The sequence below is a fragment of the Bufo bufo genome, chromosome 1 (assembly GCF_905171765.1).
Source record: "Bufo bufo chromosome 1, aBufBuf1.1, whole genome shotgun sequence".
NCBI classification, from domain to species: Eukaryota; Metazoa; Chordata; class Amphibia; order Anura; family Bufonidae; genus Bufo; species Bufo bufo.
Window position 1 is genome coordinate 709,053,631 of NC_053389.1, and position 18,069 is coordinate 709,071,699.

Below are 18,069 nucleotides of genomic sequence, written 5' to 3' on the forward strand. Positions count from 1 at the left end.
AATGTGTGCAAGTATAAAATACCCCTATATAATGCTCACATAGTGCTCCTCTCCTCTTACCCATAGTGTCCCCCATAATGTGCCAGCATAAAATGCCCCTATATAGTGCCCAAAGTAGATGCCACCATAGTGCTCCTTCCTTTTCCCCCATAGTGCCCCCATATCGTGCCTATATAATATGCCCCCATAGTGTTCTCCCCCCTTCCAACCCCATATTGCTTCCATAATGTTCCAGCATAAGATTCCTTCATAGTGTCCCCAATGATGTGCCAGTATAAATGCCCCCAGCAGATGCCCCTACAGTGTCCCCCATGAAGCGCCAGTATAAATACCCCCAGTAGATACCCCCATATTGTCACCCATGATGTGCCAGTATAACTGCCCCCCAGTAGGTGCCCCCATAATGTGCCAGTATAAATTCCCCCGAGTAGATAGCCCAGATGTGCCTGTATAAATGCCCTCAGTAGATGCCCCCATGATGTGCCAGTGTAATTGCCCTCATAGTCCCCCATTATGTGCCAGTATAATTGCCCCCATAGTGCCCCCATGATGAGCCACTATAAATGCCCCCATAATGTCCCCCATGATGTGCCAGTATAAATGCCCCCAGTGTCCCCGATGATGTGCCAGTAATGCCCCTATAGTGTCCCCCCATGATGTGCCAGTAATGCCCCTATAGTGTCCCCCATGATATGCCAGTAGATGCCCCCATAGTGTCCCCCATGAAGTGCCAGTATAAATACCCCCAGTAGATACCCCCATATTGTCACCCATGATGTGCCAGTATAACTGCCCCCCAGTAGGTGCCCCCATAATGGGCCAGTATAAATTCCCCCTAGTAGATAGCCCAGATGTGCCAGTATAAATGCCCCCAGTAGATGCCCCCATGATGTGCCAGTGTAAATGCCCCCATAGTCCTCCATTATGTGCCAGTACAATTGCCCCATAGTGCCCCCATGAAGTGCCACTATAAAATGCCCCCATAGTGTCCCCCATGATGTGCCAGTATAAATGCCCCCATAGTGTCCACCATGATGTGCCAGTATAAATGCCCCCAGTGTCCCCGATGATGTGCCAGTAATGCCCCTATAGTGTCCCCCATGATATGCCAGTAGATGCCCCTATAGTGTCCCCCATGATGTGCAACTTGCAAGTAATGCCCCATAGGTTCCCCCATGATGTGCAAGTAATGCTCCCATAGTGTCCACCAGGATGTGCCAGTAGATGCCCCCATAGTGTCCACCAGGATGTGCCAGTAATGCCCCCATAGTGTCCCCCATCATGTGCCAGTAATTCCCCCAGTTGATGCCCCCATAGCGCGACACATAAAAGAAAAAAACCACTAATACTTACCTCCATGCTGGCAGCGATGCACGCCTCTTCTGGCCTATGTCCCGCGCAGTACAAATCTCGGTTCAGACGGACGCGATTATGTCATCGATCCGCCTGCGCAGCCAATCAGAGGCTGGTGCAGGCAGAGCGATGATGTCATCGCTCCGCCTGCGCCAGCCTCAGATTGGCTGCCAGAGCAACAAGCCAGCAGAAGCTGACTGCCGAGCCGCACTGGTAATTACATTTCTCGGGGGAGGGGGCATTTGCAGGGAGGGGACTTGAGCTGGCCATTCATTTGCTGCGTGCGGGGGATTGATTTATGCTGCAGGACCGGGTCGGGATTCTTGCTTCTCACCGGTCCTGCGAACCTGCTGTAATTTTAACAAACGGTTCGGCAGAACCGGAGAGAACCGGCTGGATCCCATGCCTGCATATAGCAATGTTTGGCAGGAGAAGGAGTTCATGCATAATGTAGGCCCTGATACAGGCGTAATTAGGTTTGTTGTATTTAATTGGAATAGTATATATCCAGGGGGTATTCCCACCAGGGATGGGAAGAAAATTGTCCTTCTTGACTTCGTGGGGCTAACTTAGGAATAAAGCTGATGTTTCTAAATGTTTTTTAGGTCGCCACGCATTGAAAGGTTTTAGTAGAGGTTACATGTTCAAAGATTCTAGGAGGCCAGTCTCTTCTGAGTTGTTGGTGCATTTCAGTCTTAAATTGGGGGGAAGTGTGTTTGGACAAAATCACAGAATAAAGTGGTCTAAAAGGCAAAAGATGCTCAAGACCCCAAATACTGTTGCGCATTTCTATCCGGGGGAGCAAATCCTGCCATTGTGATCCGTTGCTAACAGCAATCCCCAGCAAAAATGCATACAATGGAGGATGCCGGCAGCGGACCACATGTACCACAAAAACATCCTACACAGGTCTTAAAAGCAGAAAATGCTCAAAACGCCATACGCTGTTGCGCATTTCTAACCAGGGGAGTAAATCCTGCACATGTGATCCGTTGCTAAAAGCAATCCCCAGCAAAAAATGCATACAATGGAGGACTGGTACATTTGGACGGAGTAGCAAGCAACCAGTGATTATGGTCGAGGCCAGCAGCGATATTTGATACACATCGCATAGAAATATTCACTGGAAGATGCTGGACATAGCACTTACAACTTCCTGATCACGTGGACTGTGTATTGCGAGGTATCGCCGCAAGTCACGCGGGACGCCGCAAGTCACGTGGGACGTGAGACTACACGGGACGCCGGTAGCAGGTACACGCAACATAGAAGACACCCGACACCTATCCGGTGGTAAGATTCTTTTACATTTTGGTTCTCAAGGGCAAGTGCTAATGAACTCTATGGCAATGTGGTAGATGGTTATCCATTGAGCCTATTAGAAACGGACCGACATACATCCATCTTACTTATCTCAGCAGCGGCATACCTCCGCTCACCTATATGGGACATTAGAACATAGTGTATGTTTACCACAACACTGCCTCGTATTAGGTGAAGATTTGATACTTCTTGGTATACCAGTCACCATCTGGATGTGTTGTATATCCATGTGAGCCATATACAGACGTCTTTTTATATGCTATTTTTATATGCCAATTTTATATGTCATTTTTATTAATTTTTATTAATGTTCAATAAATATTACTGTTTGTTCACCTGCTACCATAGGCGCCTCGATATTTGAGTGCCCCTCTATTTTTCTATACAATGGAGGATGCCCGCAAAGGACCACAGGTAAGACAAATGTGCGGATGGGGCTATAAAAAACAGAAAATCACTGAAAATGGTGCACTACAATGGTAAATGCAATTGACAATATATGGCTAAACCCTCACTCTGATATTAAAATGAGACTTTCACCAATATATTCTTATATCAAGAACATACTGGAGCCCGCGCACCCCGTCAAGGTTGCTCAAAATGGCACGGGGTCTAACGCTAACCTACCTATGCCGTGGGGCGTGGCTAGCAGAGGATGTGAGCAGACGTGCTGAGTAAAGCTCCCGCTTCACCTCGTCTTTTATCCTGAAAAGAACCCTTAAAAAACTGACTTTAACCTGCCACAGTTGAAGCTCTGGTGCTGCTGTCACCGGTCCGCCCGAAACAGAAGCTTTTTGTGCTGATTTGTGGGCAAAATGGGACCTAAGAAAGATTCTAGAGGCCCGAGCAGGGAGCTGCAAGATGGCGCCGGGCCTGACACGCCACGGCGCAGTGACCGCGCGAAAGACATCCAGCGGGAAGCGGCTGCTAAGCTGGGGAAGTTTGCGCACTCACCGGAACGTGAAGACTTACCGGAGTCAAGCGGGAAGCAAGGTAGATCTTTGTCTCGGCTCGGCCATAACCGTGAGGGTGAGGAGAATAGCGCGCATGATATTCCCGCCAGCAGTTCCAACAGATATGAGGTGTTGCGAGGCTATACAGAGGCAGATGATACCAACGCAATGGAGCCTGATATAGAGGAACCCACCCTTAAGGATGTGCTGAAAGCTGTTACCGAATGTGGAAAATCACTAACGGCACTGAGAATGCAGGTGGGCTCCATAAAGGAAGATGTGTCCATAGTGCGCCATGATCTGAAGCGCCTGGCGGACCGCACAACTGCCCTGGAGGGGAGAATGGAGGAAATGGAGGATATCGTACCCTCTATAAAAAGAGCCTCTGCTGATCATACACAGAAAATAGCCCTTCTAATGGCCAAGCAGGACGACCTTGAGAATCGTTCACGGAGAAATAACGTGCGTATAGTGGGGGTACCGGAGAAGATTGAGGGCTCTAACCCGTCAGATTATTTTGAAACCTGGGCGAGAGATACCTTTGGAAGAGAGACTCTGACACCTCTTTTCGCTGTGGAAAGGGCCCACAGGGTGCCTACCAGACCGTTACCACCGGGGGCCCCGCCAAGACCGGTTCTCATGAAAATTCTGCACTATAAAGATAGAGACATTCTCCTGCGTAAAGCCCGTGAACAGCCTGACATAACCATTGGTGGCCAAAGGGTGTCGCTGTTTCCAGACTACTCGATGGAGGTCCAGAAGCGGAGATCACGATTTATAGATATAAAGAGGCGACTGCGCAGCCTGAACGTTCCTTACTCCATGATGTTTCCAGCGCGGCTGCGGATAGTTGCTCTGGGAAGAACCAATTTCTTCGAAGACCCCAAAGAGGCCCTCCGATGGGTGGACAGTCACGAAAGCCGTCTGAGAAATGCTGAACCACAGGCGGATGGCGACTGAAGGACGGCTGTAGCGGTTCGGTTTGTGTGACTGCATATATGCGAATGCGTGATAATGTGTCTGTGTGATTAGACAGTTTATACGTAGGGATAGCGGCTGCATTATCATCTACAGTTTATTGTTTTAATATGCCTTACACTGATGAAAACTGTGTACTTTACTTAGTTAATGGGTTCATATGACATTAGGCGAATTATAGCAGAGAGGAAGTGGAGAGCGGAAATGTAAATGTACTGTGAATTCTTAGAAGCACTGTATAGTTTTAAGAATCAGGGTGCGTCACGCTTCTCCCGCTAAAGGTCTAACATGTAAGAGGAGCTGGTGGTTCTGACACGGTTGACTCTTTAAACCTGCAGTCCCCTTGGGAGCAATAGCAGGGACCTGTCGGACACACCGGTGTCCTTGTCTTAGACTACCTCAGGTAGGAGTGAAGGAGGGGTCTCTTCCTTTCTCTCCTGTCTTGTCTTTTTGTTGTTTGTTCTGTCTGTCTTGTTTTTATGTTTGGGGTTTGGGTTAAGTTAGAAACCAGGTTATGCAGGTATGTACTACTATTCTTAATGAGACCACAGTATAAACACGCTGTTGAGTCAGGTCAGACCAAGACCCGACTCATATATAGATGGAAGGTTCGTATTGATGGCTGGTAAGGTTACCTTTTTCAGCTGGAACGTCAGGGGAATTAAGGAAGCAAACAAAAGGAGGGCAGTTTTAGATGGTGTTGGGAAGTATCAGCCCCTGATTTGCTGTCTTCAGGAGACTCATTTACTGTCGGACCAAACCGACATTCTTACACCGAGATGGGCTGCTCACGGTTTTCATGCCACCTATTCTGCCTATGCAAGGGGGGTTAGCATTTTGATACACAGATCTATCGCGTTCTCCTGTTTCTCCCAAAAAATAGATAGAGAGGGTAGATATGTGTACATACATGGCTCCTTATACTCAGTTGAATGTGTAATTATTGGTGTCTACATCCCTCCACCGTATTCCCCACAAGTGATGAAGCAGCTAATTGCTTTGATAGCGGAAAGACCAAATGTACCTACCGTAATGATGGGAGATTTTAATAACATACCTTGTTTGGCAATGGATAAATTCTGGGCTTCCCCACAGGTTGTCAGCAGCGATCTCACTCCCTTCGGCCGGTTACTACAGGAGGCAGCCATTCTGGATTTCTGGAGGTTAAGGTACCCTGACGCTAGGCAGTTCTCCTGTCGCTCCAGCACATTTGGCTCCTTGTCCAGAATCGATTTCATTCTGGGCAATGAGGAAATGGGTCACCTATTGCATGACATTAGATACTTACCAAGACAAATTTCTGACCACTCACCAATCGTGGCGACCTTCCAGATGGTGCCGTCCGTGTCGCGCAGAACTACTCAATGGAAGTTCAACCCCTTCTGGTTGAATATCCTAGCTGATCTGTCAGATGTAAAAGATGATTTAACTGAGTTTTTTGAACGAAATCTCCCCTCTGCCAGTAAGATAATAGTATGGGATACGATGAAGGCCTATCTGCGTGGGATACTGGCTGCTAAAATTAATGGGCGGAAAAAAGAGAATAGCGCTTTAACCAAACAGTTGCTCCTAGCGGTAGAGACAGCCGAGAACAAATATATAGCGGATCCAAAGTCAGAGCTTGAAACTCAATGGAAAGAGGCGCAGCAGCAGCTAGATGAGCGCCTCCTTAGAAATGCCCGTAATAAGCGGTTCTTCTTGAAACAAACGTATTATGAAGAGGGGGAGAAGGCAGGTAGGATGCTGGCTCTGATCACTAGGGCTCAGCAGAAGTCTAATTATGTGGCGGCGCTGCGTGACACGGACGGCACGGTGCAGGTTAATACAGGGAAAATATCCCAAGTATTACTGGAGTTCTATAGGAATCTATATACCTCTAAAACTGTAGCTACAGAAGCCGACATCCGGAATTTCCTCTGTCCCTTACGTTTACCCACTTTGGATCAGGACCAAAGGACACTTTTAGACAGCCCCCTCACTTTGAGAGAACTAGAGGTGGCATTGGGAGACATGGCTAACAATAAAGCTCCTGGGAGTGATGGCCTACCTGCCGAGATTTATAAACAATTTGCCCCAATTTTATTGCCTAAGTTATTGGAAGTACTTAATGAGGCCCAATTGGTAGGTAAATTGCCTGATACAATGAACGAGGCGATTATAGTTGTTATACCTAAGGCAGGTAAAGATCCAGTAGAGGCAGAGTCATATAGGCCCATTTCATTGCTGCAAGCGGATATCAAATTAGTGGCCAAAATGTTGGCTAACCGTCTTAACTCGGTTATTGCCACACTCATAAACAAGGATCAGGCAGGTTTTATGCCAAACATGTCAACTGCAATAAATATCAGGAGACTCTTTCTGAATATTCAGGTGGGCCAGGTCCACGCCTTGAATGCGGCGGTCGCATCTTTGGACGCGGCCAAAGCATTCGACAGCGTGGAATGGCAATACCTATTCCTGGTATTGGAAAAGATGGGAGTAGGATCAGTATTTATTGATTGGGTTAAAATGCTGTATGCAGGTCCTACGGCTAGAATACAGGTAAATGGGGGCCTTTCAGACATATTCAACTTAGGGAGGGGTACCCGTCAGGGATGTCCGTTGTCGCCGCTACTGTTTGCGGTGGCAATTGAGCCCCTGGCGGAAGCTCTACGCTTATCAACGGAGGTTAAAGGACTTACATACGGGTCGGTAACTGAAAAAGTAGCATTATATGCGGATGATTTGCTCATGTTTCTAGATGAATGGGAAACGTCCTTGCCAGCTGCCATGGAAATTATTAATAGGTTTGGACAAATGTCAGGTCTAAGAATTAACTGGTCAAAATCGGTACTAATGCCATTTGCTGATGGCGTGGCGGTAGATCCTGTTTCGGCAGGGGGGCTGCAAGTAGTGTCGAACTTTAAATATTTAGGAATACAGGTATCCAGGAATAATAGGGATTTTATAGAGCTGAACATAATACCATTATTAGATAAATTCAGAAAGAAAGTACAGACATGGTCGAAACTACCTCTATCTATGGTTGGCAGAACAAACCTGCTTAAAATGATCCTTATGCCCCAACTCCTCTATGTACTACACAACGCCCCCGTGTGGATTCCATTAAGGATGTTTTATACTTTCAATGCCATCTTTAGAGATTTGATCTGGAAGAAGGGAATTCCTCGGATTAAATTGAGTACCATGTGTAGGTCTAAGACCCAGGGAGGACTGAGTGTCCCTGACCCCCTGGCTTACTTTCTGGCGGCCCAAATGCAGCATTTGAGGGGCTGGGGTGAAGTAGAGAAGGTGAATAAGACAGGTACAATAGTAAAACACTTGCTTAACAGGAGATGCCTCCTATCAGCATTAGAGGAAGGTGCTTTTAAAGAAATAGGGAAGAAATATGGGGTACTAGATCTAATACATAGGGTATGGTGGAAAACCAGGAAAATGGCAGGAATCGAAGGATATACGAAGTATACTCCAATCTGGCCAAATATCATGTATACAGAACTTAATAAGGTTTCAAGCGTTAGGACATGGAGGAAATTTGGTTTGGATAGGATATGGCAATTATTTGGAGACACGTCCCTTAAAGATTTCTCTACATTACAACAGGAGTTCAAATTGCCCAAATCCCTCTTCTATGTATACTTACAAGTGAGACACGCCATCCAAGTGCAGGAGCGGCAGGAGAAATTGGTGCCGGCCCAGAAGCATCTAATTATAGACCTCACGGCCACTGGTGGTGGCTCGGGGGGAGTGATATCGCTGCATTACCTTAGTTTGATGGAGGCCATACATAAAAAAAATCCGTTACAACTGTTTGAAAAATGGGAAAAAGATGTTCCAGGATTGAAGGAAGATCAATAGGAAAAGGTGCTTGCTGACTTTCCAAATATAGCGGTGAGTGAGGCCCATAGAGTCTCGCAATTGCTACTGCTTCATAGGGTATATAGGACCCCGAAAATGTTGTATAGAATAGGATTTCGTACTGATGATACATGCCCAAGGTGTGGTGCTTCGTCGGCAGACTTAATACACTTAATGTGGAACTGTCCACGTCTACGCAGATATTTGAAGGAGGTGTCAGACCTCATTATCAAGGTTTATAAGATTTCGATTGAATGTTCTCCTGTTGCATGTATTTTGGGATGTGTTGGGGAAGTGTCAGGTTCCAGAGAGGCCAAGTTGGCAATCCAGCGCATTCTATATCAAGCTAGGAAGAGGATAGCATCCAGATGGATAGCTCAAGACCCACCGGAGCTAAGTGAATTGATAACAACGACACACACCTTGGTGCAACTCGAGAGCTATGTGTATCAAAAAAGAGGAAATAACAAAAAGTTTAACAAAATATGGTATGCATGGATTGAACACTTTCATCTTACTGTTTAGTACAAACGACGGGAAAGGGAAAGAGAAAGGGAAGTTACAGGTAGTAATAAAGGAAAATGAGAATAATACAACATAAGGTACCTTATAAAAGTAATAAGAAGGAGCTGCTGTGCGAATGGCGTGAATGTACATTGGATTGTAATCCGTAATACGCTGTGGACTCTTTTCTTTTTTCTCTTCTCAGGGACAAACTGCACCTGGACTTTGGGGATGGGGAAGGGGGTGGGGAGGTTGGGGTGGGTTTATGTGTATTATTGCTTTTGTTCACATGTAAAAAAGAAAAAATTGATCTTAAATAAAAAGATTTGATCAAAAAAAAAAAAAAAATACCTATGCCGTATGGACAATTTATGATAGGTGCATAAAGTCCAACACAGCTCCCAGTTATCTCCAGCATGAAATCACACATACAATGGGAGGAGGGAGGAAGCTGTGAGTCCCACCTATAACTGGCTCGTGTGGCCCAGGCTGCCCAGGTGCACCTGAATGTTTGAATGTGCCTTGATTTTGATCTATGGGTAACATTCAGGTGCACCTTTGCATCCTGCATCACACAAGCCAGTTATAAGTGGGACTCACAGCCTCCTCCCTCCTCCAATTGTACAGTCAGGTCCATAAATATTGGGACATCGACACAATTCTAACATTTTTGGCTCTATACACCACCACGATGGATTTGAAATGAAACGAACAAGATGTGCTTTAACTGCAGACTGTCAGCTTTAATTTGAGGGTAGTTACATCCAAATCAGGTGAACGGTGTAGGAATTACAACAGTTTGCATATGTGCCTCCCACTTTTTAAGGGACCAAAAGTAATGGGACAGAATAATAATCATAAATCAAACTTTCACGCTTTAATACTTGGTTGCAAATCCTTTGCAGTCAATTACAGCCTGAAGTCTGGAACGCATAGACATCACCAGACGTTGGGTTTCATCCCTGGTGATGCTCTGCCAGGCCTCTACTGCAACTGTCTTCAGTTCCTGCTTGTTCTTGGGGCATTTTCCCTTCAGTTTTGTCTTTAGCAAGTGAAATGCATGCTCAATCGGATTCAGGTCAGGTGATTGACTTGGCCATTGCATAACATTCCACTTCTTTCCCTTAAAAAACTCTTTGGTTGCTTTTGCAGTATGCTTTGGGTCATTGTCCATCTGCACTGTGAAGTGCCGTCCAATGAGTTCTGAAGCATTTGGCTGAATATGAGCACATGATATTGCCCGAAACACTTCAGAATTCATCCTGCTGCTTATGTCAGCAGTCACATCATCAATAAATACAAGAGAACCAGTTTTATTGGCAGCCAAACATGCCCATGCCATGACACTACCACCACCATGCTTCACTGATGAGGTGGTATGCTTAGGATCATGAGCAGCTTTCCATCTCCATACTCTTCTCTTCCCATCACTGTGGTACAAGTTGATCTTGGTCTCATCTGTCCATAGGATGTTGTTACAGAACTGTGAAGGCTTTTTTAGATGTCGTTTCCAAACTCTAATCTGGCCTTCCTGTTTTTGAGGCTCACCAATGGTTTACATCTTGTGGTGAACCCTCTGTACTCAATCTGGTGAAATCTTCTCTTGATTGTTGACTTTGACACACATACACCTACCTCCTGGAGAGTGTTCTTGATCTGGCCAACTGCTGTGAAGGGTTTTTTCTTCACCAGGGAAAGCATTATTCGGTCATCCACCACAGTTGTTTTCCGTGGTCTTCTGGGTCTTTTGGTGTTGCTAAGCTCACCAGTGCGTTCCTTCTTTTAAAGAATGTTCCAAACAATTGTTTTGGCCACGTCTAATGTTTTTGCTATCTCTCTGATAGGGTTGTTTTGTTTTTTCAGCCTAATGATGGCTTGCTTCACTTATAGTGAAGGCTCTTTGGATCTCATCTTGAGAGTTGACAGCAACAGATTCCAAATGCAAATAGCACACTAAGAAATGAACTCTGGATCTTTTATCTGCTCATTGTAATTGGGATAATGAGGGAATAACGCACACCTGGCCATGGAACAGCCGAGAAGCCAATTGTCCCATTACTTTTGGTTCCTTAACAAGTGGTAGGCACATATGCAAACTGTTGTCATTCCTACACCGTTCACCTGATTTGGATGTAAATACCCTCAAATTAAAGCTGACGGTCTGCAGTTAAAGCACATCTTGTTCATTTCATTTCAAATCCATTGTGGTGGTGTATAGAACCAAAAATTTTAGAATTGTGTTGATGTCCCAATATTTATGGACCTGACTGTATGTGTGATTTCACGCTGGAGGTAACTGGGAGCTGGTGAACACTGTAAAAATAAATAAATAAAAACTGTGCCAAAACAACAAATTTTTTTGGTCACCTTGCCTCATAAAGTGTAATAATGAATGATCAAAAAATCGTATGTACCAAATAAAAACGTTAACTCTTCCTGCAAAAAATGAGCTCCTGCACAAGACGATTGGCAGGAAAATAAAAAAATATGGCGTTCAGAAAATGGAGACACTAAAACATTTATTTTTTTTAAAAATGCTTTATTATGTAAAACTGAAACAAACAAAGAAAGTAGACATATTTGATATCACCGCGTCCGTAACAACCTGGCCTATAAAAATAGTGCATGATCTAACCTGTCAGATGAACATTGTAAAAAATAAAAACAGTGCCAAAACAGCCATTTTTTGGTTACCTTGTCTCACAAAAACATAATATAGTGCGATAAAAAATCATATGTACCCCAAAATAGTACCAATAAAACTGTCACCTTATCCCCTAGTTTCTAAAATGGGGTCACTTTTGGGAGTTTCTACTATAGGGGTGCATCAGGGCGGCTTCAAATGGGACATAGTGTCTAAAAACCAGTCCAGCAAAATCTGCCTTCCAAAAACCATGTGGCAGTCCTTTACTTCTGCGCCCTGCCGTGTTCCCTTACATCAGTTTACGACCACATGTGGGGTGTTTCTGTAAACCTCAGAATTAGTCTAATAAATGTTGAGTTTTGTTTGGCTGTTAACCCTCGATGTGTTAAAGAAAAAATGGATTAAGATGATAAATCTGCCAAAAAAGTGAAATTTTGAAATTTCATCTCCATTTTCCTTTAATTCTTGTGGAACACCTAAAGGGTTAATGAAGTTTGTAAAATCAGTTTTGAGTAACTTGAGGGGTGTAGCTTCTATAATGGGGTCATTTATGGGGGGTTTCTATTATGTAAGCCCCCAAAGTGACTTCAGACCTGAACTGGTCCTTAAAAAGTAGGTTTTGGAAATTTTCTTAAAATTTTTTAGAATTGCTTCTAAAATTCTAAGCCTTCTAACGTCACCAAAAAATAAAATGACATTTACAAAATGATGCAAACATAAAGTAGACATATGGGGAATGTTAAGTAATAAATATTTTATGAGGTATCGCTTTCTGTTTTAAAAGCAGAGAAATAGAATTTTTGAAAAATGCAACCTCATTCAAGTGAATTGGGAATGTACTGCAGTTTCCTCAGCAATGGTTGGTAGAGAGCAGGGTGTAAAGCAGTAAGTGTGGACCCACTGTGCTACTGAAGAGATCTGACTTGGGACTACACTTAAGGGTATTATCAAGGGTGCCACCTGGTATTCATCCTTTCACACCCATTCATGGATCTAGACTTGACTGCAGGAGCCATCAGGCCACTACCTCTAGTAGTCTCCTTTCATAGGAAACTGACCCAGGTAGGTAAAGAGACAACAGTGCCTGGTACCAGGGGAACAGGCAAAGAAGTGGTCAGAGGGCAAACTAAAGTCAGGACAATCATAGGCAACAAAACAGACTTTGACAGTTGAGCCACTCATCCCAGTGGTCTATAGTGAAGTATGATCTAACCATTTATGAATTACTCACTGTACTTGAGTGGGGGGAGGGGGGGGGACAAGCAAAGCTCAAAACGTGTTCCCCACACCTCTCACTCCAAGATTGTCTTCAGGTGAATACTCCAGACTTCATTGTTGTGGATATGTCTTTATTTTATATATCAATGCGTTTGGGGGATTTAAAAATTCTTCTTCTTCTTCAGGAGTAAAAGAACAAAAAAAATGAGCAAACATAATGAACACATTTACACGTGTAGCCGGTCCTCTTTGTCACCAAACCAATGATGGAAAAGGAAACTAAGGGGAACTTGCACCTGAAGCAGTAGAGGATGAGAATGTAATGTGCATGTTTACTGGTAAAGTATGAAGGGGAGACCATACACATGCTGGAGCAGGAAGAGGGAGGCAAGGACAGCCAAGAGCAGCATGGACTATAGAGCAGTGAAGTATGTGAGTACTTTGTCAGCCGTCCCTGCTCACAGAGGACAGATGCTGCCAGACATGGACCACTGGAATTACAGAATGCATCAGTTTGGCACCGTTTGGCCTCCGTTCCGCTCAGCAGGTGGACATCCGAACGCAGCTTGCAACGTTTTCATGTCCGCCTGGCCGTGTGGAGCCAAACGAATCCGTCCAGACTTACAATGCAAGTCAATGTTGACGGATCCGTTTGACGTTGACACAATATGGTGCAATTGCAAACGGATCCGTCCCCCATTGACTTTCAATGTAAAGTCAGGAGTCCCTATTAATATACCATCAGATCAGAGTTTTCTCCAATCCGATGGTATATTTTAACTTGAAGCGTCCCCATCACCATGGGAACGCCTCTATGTTAGAATATACCATCGGATTTGAGTTAGATCGTGAAACTCAGATCCGACAGTATATTCTAACACAGAGGCGTTCCCATGGTGATGGGGACGCTTCAAGTTAGAATATACTAAAAGAACTGTATACATGACTGCCCCCTGCTGCCTGGCAGGTGCTGCCAGGCAACAGGGGGCAGACCCCCCCTTCCTGTTTTTAACTCATTGGTGGCCAGTGCGGCCGGCCCCCCCTCCCCCACCCTGTTTTTAACTCATTGGTGGCCAGTGCGGCCGGCCCCCCTCCCCCCTGTTTTTAACTCATTGGTGGCCAGTGCGGCCGCCCCCCCCTGTTTTTAACTCATTGGTGGCCAGTGTGGCCGGCCCCCCCTCCCCCCTCCCACCCCTGTTTTTAATTCATTGGTGGCCAGATTTTAACAAGGGGGGAGAGGGGAGGCCGCACTGGCCACCAATGATGGGGGATTCGGAACGCGATTTTAATGGGGGGGGGGGAGAGGGGAGTCCGCACTGGCCACCAATGAATATAATATTGGGGAGGGAGGGGGTCTGCCCCCTCCTGCCTGGCAGAAACTGATCTCTTACAGGGGGCTATGATACGCACAATTAACCCTTTAGGTGCGGCACCTGAGGGGTTAATTGTGCGGATCACAGCCCCCTGTAAGAGATTGGGTGCTGCCAGGCAGCAGGGGGCAGTCATGTACACAGTTCGTAGGATATTCTAACTTGAAGTGTCCCCATCAGCATGGGAACGCCTCTGTGTTAGAATATACTGTCGGATCTGAGTTTTCACGAACAGGTTCCCTATTCAACGGCGGACACGTGGCGTCACGACACATGTTTACATATACATACACCATATACAGTATATGCAACACATATACATAAATACACCATAACATGGTACACATACATAAATACGCCATATATACACTACACACACATACCACCCAACTATTAAAAAGCCTAAGGAGCTACACTATGGAATGAAAGCGCTCATCTCCAGCTGCCGCTGTAATTTTAACAACCGGATCTGGAGAACCTGAGTGAACTGGCTGAATCTCATGCCTGCCTATTTCCCCATGTCTTTCTTGTTCTCACCCAGCTTCCTCTGGGCGAGATACACTGTTTTAATGGCCCTCGTATGGCTCTCTGGCAGCTGCACTGCCACAGGTATTTTGCAACTATCTTACACCTTGGTCAGCTTGGTTTAGGGTGGATTCACGTCAACGTTATGAATTCCGTTAAAAAACTGAATTGTTAAGACGGAACTCAAAACAGAAAACTTTAGAGGCATTCCGTTTTGATCTGTCATCATTGAATTCTATGGCCAAGTATAACGGACCCTGGTTTCCATTATGCAGGATGGAAAAATAAAGTCCTGTCGACAGCCTCTAAAGGTTTCCATTTTGAGTTCCGTCTTATGAATTCCGTTATTTTCCATTATAACGGAAAGCAATAACGGAATTCATGACGTTGATGTGAACCCGCCTTAACTGAGGGAAGAGTTCTTGTTTGTTAACTTTCCTTTATATCTTCGTGCTTTCTGCTATTTAGTTGCCGGTATAGCATTTGTATCTTGAACCCTTAGTATACCTAGCCTAGATTTGTGTCATGTCTGTGTAGCTTGGTACCTGCAAGTCCTTCTAGCCCCTTCATTGCCACTACCATTGACATTTGTTGCTTTCTGTGGATTCTGTTAATTCAGTGGTGCCCAACCATTTTTCGTCTGAGGGCCGCACTAGACATTGTATAAATTTTGCAGGCCAGAATCAGGTAGCTTTGCCAGAAAGAAATGCAAACACTGTCAGGGGGAACATGTGAGCATTACTAAAATACATAATACGTAGACCTGCGTTAGAGTCTGCGTTTGGAGCCTCTGTTGCAGATTTTGTCAAAAGACAAATCCTCATATGCAGCACTTTTGTGTCCGGTAAAAAGACAGGATCCTGAACAGAAACTGAACGGATCTCATCATAGTCGGTGGAGTCTGTTCAGCTTCTTCCCTATAGGGTGACAGGAGGAGCGGGGAGCAGGGTCACTAGTGGGGTGACAGGAGGAAAGTGAAGCAGGGTCACATCTCCTCATATACACGTGCTGTCACTTCTCCTCCTCATATACACGTCCTGTCACATCTCCCCCACATATACAGAGTCCTGTCACATCTCCCCCTCATATAAAGGGTCCTGTGACATCTCCCCCTCATATACACATCCTGTCACATCTCCCCCTCATATACACGTCCTGTCACATGTCCCCTTCATATACACGGTCCTGTCACATCTCCCCCTCATATACACGTCCTGTCACATCTCCCCCTCATATACACGTCCTGTCACATCTCCCCCTCATATACACGTCCTGTCACATCTCCCCCTCATATACACATCCTGTCACATCTCCCCCTCATATACACGTCATGTCACATGTCCCCCTCATATACACTTCCTGTCACATCTCCCCCTCTTATACACGTCCTGTCACATCTCCCCCTTATATACATGTCCTGTCACATCTCCCCATCATATACAGGGTCCTGTCACATATCCCCCTCAAATACATGTCCTGTCACATCTCCCCATCATATACAGGGTCCTGTCACATCTCCCCATCATATACAGGGTCCTGTCACATCTCCCCCCCATATACAGGTTCCAGTCACATCTCCCCCTCATATACACATCCTGTCACATCTCCCCCTCATATACAGGGTCCTGTCACATCTCCCCCTCATATACAGGGTCCTGTCACATCTCCCCCTCATATACACATCCTGTCACATCTCCCCCTCATATACACGTCATGTCACATGTCCCCCTCATATACACGGTCCTGTCACATCTCCCCCTCATATACACATCCTGTCACATCTCCCCCTCATATACACGTCATGTCACATGTCCCCCTCATATACACGGTCCTGTCACATCTCCCCCTTATATACATGTCCTGTCACATCTCCCCATCATATACAGGGTCCTGTCACATCTCCTCCTCATATACAAGGTCATGTCACATGTCCCCCTCATATACACGTCATGTCACATGTCCCCCTCATATACACGGTCCTGTCACATGTCCCCCCTCATATACACGGTCCTGTCACATCTCCCCCTCATATACACTTCCTGTCACATCTCCCCCTCATATAGACGTCCTGTCACATCTCCCCCTCATATACACATCCTGTAACATCTCCCCCTCATATACACATCCTGTAACATTTCCCCCTCATATACACGTCCTGTCACATCTCCCCATCATATACACGTCCTGTCACATCTCCTCCTCATATACAGGGTCCTGTCACACCTCCCCCTCATATACAGGGCCGTAGGTTGGGCATCACTGTGTTAATTGACTGTGGTCTATGAGCCACAGATCCTTCTTGTATCTAACTGAGGTCATTATTGCAGATTAGAGTCATTTTCTGTCAGTGTCATTTATTTCTATTTACCGTTATTCATCTATTCTCTATCTCTATATTATTGCCATCTTCTGTCTACTCCATTTCCTGGCTGCCATCTCATTCATCGGTTTGTGCTGCCACCTGTTTGCCATCAACATTGGGTTCCTGTTGTCTATGGTATCTGTGAGTTTACTTCTTTATATAAAGAGAATAGCATGGACAGGCTAAGCATAAATCTATCATTGCTTCTCAGCACAATTAATATCACTTTTCAGTGTAATTAAAGGGGTTCTCTGATTCAAATGAATGGGGTGGCAAAGCTGTAATTACACCTGCTCACAAGCAAGCAGGTAAACAGTGAAGAGAAGGCAGTGCTCGCATCAGCACTGCATGGGTAGCAGAGGACACATTTTAAAGAAAAACCTATAAACCTTACCAAATAAATAATTAAAAGACACAAGACACTTTAGAATGGAATAAATAGGCCGTGTTGCTTTATTTGGGGTTTTACCAAGTTATCATACCAATAAATATTAAATTAATAATTATCAATCAATAAAACCAACCATAAAATATAAATAACTGAATAAATACTTAAAACTCATTAACTTAGGGACCATTAAGTCCACCCAGCACGAGCTGGGTGACCGATCACCCCCAAATAGGCAACACGACAATAAAAGAGGGAGGGAGGGTGGGGCGCTGCTCCTTGAAGGGTGCTCCTCTGGAACTGACAGCTGATGACCTGGTGCTGTCACTTTTAAACACGCAGGCTTCCCGCCGAAAATGACAGCTGCCAATCAGCTGTCAAACACTTTTCCCGCTTCAGAACAGCTGTCCAATCCTACAGCTGTTCCAAGCGTCACGTCTCTAGGCAGATCACTAGGGGAAACCGGATAATACCAGAATTCCTGTCAAACCTAAACTGAGGAAAAAGAAGTGGGGGAGGGGGAGGAGAGAAAAACCTATAGACAGCATCATTAATGAAATAAAAATTCCGTGCCCCTGCTACCATGTGTCCCC